We start from the raw sequence: 7,736 nt of genomic DNA, 5'->3' as shown, positions 1-7,736 counted from the left end.
GTTTATCCTTTAAGTAAAAACATGCAAGGCCTCACTTGATCATAGGTGTCTGGACTACTTTTCCAGTTGCTGGGATAAGAAACTCTAACTAAAGCAGTAAAAGGGGATGAAAAGGTAGTTTAGCTTGTAAGACCGTTCTGTTGCAGTGGGATATCAATTCCAGGGTTGTTGACTGTTGTTACGATACACTCTACAGAGCCCTGTAATAATCACACACTCAGCACCTCTATCCCCAGCACTGAGCTCACTCAACCTCACAATCTCCTGTCAATGGTTGGGTATGTAGGTCAGGAGCTCTGGATGGCACCCAGCACTTGATACTTATTCTGACTCAGGTCTTCTCTTATGTTTGGTTTTGTTTTCCATCATTTTAGTTGCTTGAGGCCAAACACAGTTTAAAAACACTAAGTGAAAAATTTCAGAACTAACTCATGAATTTTAAATTACCTTCTATTTGGAGAAACATGGTAAATGTTTTCTCCACCTTGCCTGGGACATGACTTATCACTTTCTCCAATGTATCCTCACTGTATCTGCTACTAGTCCATTAGCTACTTAGTAGACATTCAAATAATCAGTGCATCTGCCTTAGTATGAACCACGTGTGCTTATATAACACTATTTTACTAAATAATGACCCCAAACTACAGGAGTTGTGCTGCTGACAATTAGAATACACCCCTGGTGGAAAATATGCAGGGTCTCACTTTACCATAGGTCTCTCTCTTTTTCCTATCACTGTGATCAAATATCCCAGCAAGAGCAACTTAAGGAAAGGGGAGTTTATGTTGGCTCACAGTTCGAGAGTACAGTCTATCATGACTGGAAAATTCTGGTAGCCAGAGATTGAGATAGCTGGTCACTTTGCTGCCACAGTTAGGAAGCAGAGAACAATGAACACTTGGGCTAGCTTCCTCCTTTTGAAGCAAGTCAGGACCCAAGCCTAGGGAATGCTGCCACCCTTTATGGAGGGTGTTCTAACCTCAATTAATCTAAAGTGCTCACACAAGTAGGCCCATACGTCAGCCTAATCTAAATAATCCCTCACAATTGTGCTTGGAGGGACATTTCAGATCCTGTCAAATTGATAATCAATGCTAAACTATTGCAATAGACATGAGCATATGGGTGCCCCGTTAGGGAAAGATATCACATATAGGATTTGGGTGTTATCTGGAATTTCAGGTATCCATTGGGGTTCTTGAAACATCCCCCTATGCATAAACATGAATATCGGTGTATTGAGATCTGCTTATAATTAGCTCAGGAGATACCAAGATGTGAGGTGAGTGCTGGAATATGGAGCTTCAGAAGAAGAGACTCAGAGAAAGGATCAGAGGAGAGGCCTGGGAGCGCTCAGGGGCTTTAGGAGACTGAGAACTACACAGAATGTGTCTGTTCATCCAAGAGCAGGGCACAGCTTCACTCAAGTGCATTCAAACTCAGAGGATGCAGCAATGTTAAGAAGTATTTTTGTGAAACTTCAAGTGATCAGGGCTGTGGATAGAACGAAACCAGGCTGTCCTTGTCTGCTGGGAGCAGTTACCAGAGAGGAGGACAGAAATTATAGTTTCTAAAACTGCAGGGCAGAGAGTGATGAAACACTTTTCATTGGGCTCTCCTCTTGGCTCCCACTGTCTCACAGACATACATTTGTGACCTGATAGATTTCACTTGTTTCATGCTCATCTGCTCAGAAACTACTGTTTGGATCAGGGTACCCTTGGGAGTCATCAGCTTGGTATTGAATTCTTCCTCTTCATGTTGACAACCATGTTAATATGCATGTGTGTGTGTGTGTGTGTGTGTGTGGAGAGAGAGAGAGAGAGAGAGAGAGAGAGAGAGAGAGAGAGAGAGAGAGATCTATTCTGTGTATGTAAGTATGAGCTTTGGAATTATTACCTTCCCAGGTTGGATGTTTGTTTGATATTTGGAGGGCAGATTTCAGAGTACCATGTCCTGTCAGCAAGAGAAGATGATTTATTCCCCGTGGTCATACGAGATATTGGCAGAGAGAATTGTTTACAGTAGTCTAATACTTGGGAGGAAATAAACACGTTGTGTAAAACAAGATATTCATTTTGAGAAAGGCTTTAGTGAGTTAATTCTTTCTTTTATTTGTAGCCATACCTAGGCACCTGGCCACCAGAATAATAGGCCATTTCTTTTATTTTATTCTGAGTAGCCCAATTTTTCTCTATTGATCATTGAAGTGTGAATCTCTATTTTGTTGGAGACTCAGTTGTGTCATGTGATATTTTTTCTGGAAGCTATCTTGGTAGAGGATGTTTTGCTGAAGTGGACACCTGAGAAGATATTTTGCTGAGAACAGACAGGTGCTGTTTTGTTTTGTTTTGTTTTGTTTTGTTTTGTTTTGTTTTTGGAAGCTGCCTGGTGAAGAGGTGTGGAATATTTTGCTGAAGTGGATGCTTGAGGGGGCATGTGATGTTCAGAAAGAGTATAAATAGAACCCAACAGACAGTGGACAACAAGCACTGGTTTGTCTTGCTGGTCTTCACTGATGCTGGTCCTCTCTGATGACATTCTTGCATTTGATTTGCCTTGCATTCTTTGCTGATTTTCATTTGTCATGATTTCCTAGAAAGAAAGGCACCAAAAACCTTCTGGTTCTGCTGCTTTAGTGACTCATGCCAATCAGCTGAGCCTCATGGTTTCTTCTGGATCAAGCCACTACTGCTGATTCCTGTTTGGTGTTTGACTAGTGAACTGGACTGCTGACAATGAAGATTGGAATTGCCCCCCAAAGAACTACTTGTAAACAGGTCCACATCCCCCTTTGCCTATTAGCTGTCTTCCTCCCTACCTTTGGATGGTGGGCTATAAGGGAGATCAAAGAACACTTATTAAAGTAGGTTTTGAAAAATGTAAGTCTGCCAGCCATGAACTAGGCAAAATGTTATCAAGGCAAACCAGATTGGCCAATTATGCAGGGTTTGGAACAAGTTACTGGAAGAATGTTAGTGGATTATTATAAAATAATGAACATTATTTCATAAATTATATGGAAATCAACCTTTTACCATATTTCCATAGCTGCATAATTCTTTGTTCTCACACCAGTATTCTGTTTCAGGTTTCTCCCACAGGAGAAAGAAGATGAGTCTTCATTAGCTTGTGCAGCGCAACCCAGCATTTCCACTAAAACAAGTCAAGGTGTCCACTCTCTTCACACTTCTTTAGTATAGTACTTGAAGCCTTCACTAGAGCAGAAAGACAACTGAAGACATTAAGGAGCTACAAATAGAAAAGAAAGAAGTCAAAGTATCTTTATTTGCATACGATATGATTTCATACATAAAAGTCCATAAATACTCCACCAGGAAACTTATATAGATGATAAATTCTTTCAGCAAAGGAACAAAATGGCAGAATTAATGCACAAAAATTGACAGCCTTCCTATATACAATTGATAAATATATGGATAATGAAAGCTAATTCACAGTAGCCTGAAAAATAATCTTGGAATAACTCTAAACAAACCAGTGGAAGATTTGGATTGACCTGTTTCCCCCTCTGCCTCCCCATCAACATCCTAAACAAGGAAGCCAGAGTCATTCACTTTAGGATGGCATTAGTAAGAAACAGTAGGCCAGATATACTCTTCTCTATGGGCTTTCGTCATTGTTCCAGCGCATAGCCACACCCCAGGTTCTCCCTAGCATTGGCTATTAACTTTAATGTATGCTTGGGTTAGATGGGTTATTTCTAGACTTAAGGGTTCATTTAGAGCCTCCAAATGAAATGTCCTAGATAATTCAACAACTATGACATTCTAGAACGAACGAGTCGAGCTACAGTAGACTCACCGTTGGAAAGGCTGTGTCAAAGGTTGTCCCTGCACCTCAGGGGCCGAGTTTCTACAGGCTCAGTTTCCGTTCTTTTTTATTTATACTGATAGTACCTTTTCATCTTACTGCGCAGACGCAACACGTGGTTAGCAGTGCCCACATTTCAGGTAAGATGAGGAAAGACGAAGGACCAGAATAGTACAGTGGTTAAACACACAGGTTTCAGATCTGTTGGGACCCTGGTTCTACCACTCAACATATGTGTGGCTTGACTTCCCTAGTCTGAGGTGGCTCACCAGCAAAGTGCACCTCAGCTGAACCAACTCCGTCGAAAAGCTGTGGGAGGCACACGAGTCAACAGTTGAAAGGGAGATTGCTCTCTGCCATTCTCTCAGGGTGTTGGTTGTTATTAAGAATTCTCTTCTTCAAATGTTTACAGCTTTGCTGTTGAGGCTCTTTTGAATTAGATGTGCCTCTATGATGGGGTCCAGTCTTTGGTGATCTGAGGGACAGACGTAGGAGACAACTCATAGTAGGATCTCATGGGTCTGCTGTTTCTTTTCTTCAGCAAAGCTTTGTCAGATATGTGTGTATTTACTTCCCTTTTTCTCTATTATTGTCCAGATCATGAACTGACTCTATCAGCTCTCAGGGTCTCACTTTCCCTATGCAATCTGTTCTTCATTGGTAGGAAACAAAGTGTGCAAACTACATTTCCCAGAATCCTTTACCTACTTCTTCCTGACAGTCCTGGCCAATGGGAGGTTTTGCAGGGGATCAGAAAGTGAGAATAGCTTTCTCCCTCTGACTCTCTAGTGTCTCTAGTTCTGTTGCAGCAGTAGCAGCTAAGTGTGACAATTAATCACAGGTGAGAGCAATGTCATTTTTCTCGTTCGCTCTCACATCCACGTCCTGCTATGGTTTCCTATTAGGGTAGCATTGCTTCCTTTGTGATCTTTAACTAATCATTTGTATGGATTTATCTGTATTTAAAAATATTTAGGCTATTTTTTCCCCTCTATGGATGTTTAACACAATAGTCCCATGGTTGGTCGAAATCATTCTTTAATAAATCTAGATGGTCACTGTATTTTGGACTTATAGACTCATGGGATCATATATCGGCAAATGAACAGATGTTGAAGAATAACATGAAGGAATGTTTCAGGTGTAGATTATTAATCTAATGCTGAATAGATTGTTTCACATATCATTCTCAAACTGGTCTAAACAAAAAAGCATTTATTTATTAATGTTTCTCTGGGTAATAAATTTGAATGCAGCTTGACTGGGAAGCTTGGCACAGACATCCATAAAGTAGTAGTCAGAGGTGAGCTCAATCTGTAGGCATCTGAGATTCTGACAGGGGCTGGAGGATCTTGCTTTTGAAGTCACTCATGCATCTGGCATACCAGTGCCAGCTGCTGGCAGAAGGGTTCAGCTCCTTTCTCTGTGGACTTCTTCCAAGAGTTTTTTAAGCGTTCTCATGGCAAGGTTCCTCTAAAGAAAGCAACCTATGTGATTGAGAGGGACACTGAAACACCTTTTGTGACATTGTCTTGGAAGTCACTCACTGTGGCGTCAGTTGTATTCTACTGTATTAGTCACATATACACAATGAATACAGCTCTGATACACAATGAAATATAGCTACGTTGGGTAAAGGAGACAATGTCAGCTCACAGAGGGCCAGGGAATTCGATATGGCTGCAGCTCATGCAGAAGGCTGTGTGTGGAGAAGAGCCTGGTGAGAGGAGATGGGACTACATCTTGGTGAGTCTTGAACTCTATATAGGGAGTGGAAAGCACTCAGCAATGATTTAGCCAAAGGAAGAGAGAGATGTTGAGGAGAGAGACAGCATCATCATATGCATGCAGAAAGAAGGGAATGAATGCGAGAGGCACTAAGTTCAAACTGAGTATCTCTGGTAACAATTTTGAATAGAACACATGAAATTGCTTTTAAAGGATTAGACACAAATGTGTCAGAGGAGAAAAGGCCAATAAAAGCAGTGTCTAGAGAACTCGGATCTGGAGGCCAAAGGGGTGCTGTCATTTGTCTGTGTCTTGTGGCATCCCAAACTCCTGTTGCATTATTTTATGTTATGAAGTAGGATGTGGAAGTCTTATGAGATATTTAGGGATACATATCCTTAATGGACTCATGGGTTGATATATCTCAGGAGAGGGTCTGGTTTTATGATTCTAGTTTGATCCCTGTCTCATACTACATGTGATGTGGTGTGCCACCTTAAGACTCTACCAGCAAGACGTCCATCTCCAGATGTAGGGTCTTGACCCTGGACCAGAATAACTATCAATATCTAAATCCTGATTTCCTTAAAGGCAAGAAATGTCCCTCACTTTCAGATATCCCAGAATGCATAGCACTATACCTGTCACAGATGCTTATTGAGTAAATCATCTTCCCTAACATCTCACATCATGTGGTCACACATGCTAATATTTTTATTCATCCATATGTGGAAACGCATACACTTCTTCCAAGAGTTGTGTGTGTGCTGTGTGTGCTCTGCTATTCACCCATATCCCGATTCTTCTTATATTACTTGCTATGTACGATCTGGGGCTGCTCTTCTGGGGAAGTGGCAGGGAACAAGATGAACAGCATCATGCTTTGGATCCTAAATGATCCCAAAAGATCATATGCTCAGGTTTTGATCCGCAGCTTTGGGAAATGATAGAACCCTGAAGAGGTTAGGCCTAGTTGGGGAAAATTAGGTCACTGTAGTCATGCCATTGAATTGAGACCTCACCTTCTTTCTTTCTTTCCTTTGTTCTCCTGATCCACAATGTAGGCAGAATTCTATGCCATGTTCTCCTGCCATGATGCACTGAGCCTTATGGGCGCACAATGATGGGACAAGTGACCACTGACTGAAACTTCTGTAACAAGGAGCCAAAGTCAACTTTTTCTTCTTTTCAGTTTTTTTCCCATGTGTTTTGTTAGTGACAGGAAGAAGACTGTTGTAGACATGAAAGGAAGAGCACATGGAGGATGGAGCTCAAAACGGGGGTTGTCGTCTACCAGATGGGAGAGGAGATCCAAAAGTGAACCAGCGTCAGGGAGAACACTGAACATCGCATGTTTGTGCATGTATGAGTCTATATGCTTCTGCCTGTCCTAGGAAATGTTTGAAGTAAGGAATACATGTTCGTACTGTCTGTATGAGTCTATACATGTACATTTTAGACTCGAATTTATAGTTTGATCTGAAGATCAGTATTTTGGCCAAGAACAAGTCATTTATTTTCTGTTACAGTGCCCAGGGGCTGTTCAGAAATAGAAGCTGAGGCAGGGCAGTGCCCCCAGTTCTGTTCAGAAGAGTGAAAAATAACCTAATATGGCAGAACCTTTGTCAAAACTGCGGTGTAAAAGGTGGAAGGGTTGTGTGATATAGACGTGCCTACCACTTCATTAGGTGGATCTAAACTTTGGAGAGACCCGGCCGACACCCAGTCTTCTCCTCCACACTGGTTGATGGATGAGTCTCTAGTATACACTTCCAAGTGGCCTACTTTGAAGAATTTGTGTTTGGAGAAAGCTAAGTGAGCCATTTGGTTTGAGATGTCTCTCTGTACTTAAGGGAGATCGCAACTCAGTGTATACATCAGGTAATGGCCCAATGAGCTGACCAAAGGCCCCTTAGCTATTTTTCACAGTCACTTACCTCAGCTTGCTGACCTTTCAAGGACATGAAGAGACCTGGAAGGCTGGGACTGAGGTATCTATTCCGGTCTTCAGTGAATCTGGAGTTAATGGCCCCTGTCTGCCACCCTTTCTGGGAGTCATCTAGGATCCGTTACTGTGTTTCTCTTTGTCCTTTTTACTGGGTCGGGACTATTTTAACAACTTTCTCTTCATGTACAGATTAGCAACAACTGTCTAAACATGCTTTTTTTCT

The 7,736-nt window shown here is 41.7% G+C and overlaps 1 long non-coding RNA gene across 1 annotated transcript; it reads left to right on the top strand.

The window, feature by feature from the left end:
• The first annotated feature begins 3,820 nt into the window (after positions 1-3,820).
• On the top strand, positions 3,821-6,996 carry LOC134482850 (uncharacterized). The gene is made up of 2 exons (XR_010059463.1): positions 3,821-3,977; positions 6,782-6,996. It is a non-coding gene; the product is annotated as an uncharacterized LOC134482850 (long non-coding RNA).
• The last annotated feature ends 740 nt before the right edge of the window (positions 6,997-7,736 follow it).

Source organism: Rattus norvegicus, chromosome 17, assembly GCF_036323735.1.
Source record: "Rattus norvegicus strain BN/NHsdMcwi chromosome 17, GRCr8, whole genome shotgun sequence".
NCBI lineage: Eukaryota > Metazoa > Chordata > Mammalia > Rodentia > Muridae > Rattus > Rattus norvegicus.
The sequence above is the reverse complement of the archived record's forward strand: the minus strand, read 5'-3'. Positions and strand labels throughout refer to the sequence as shown.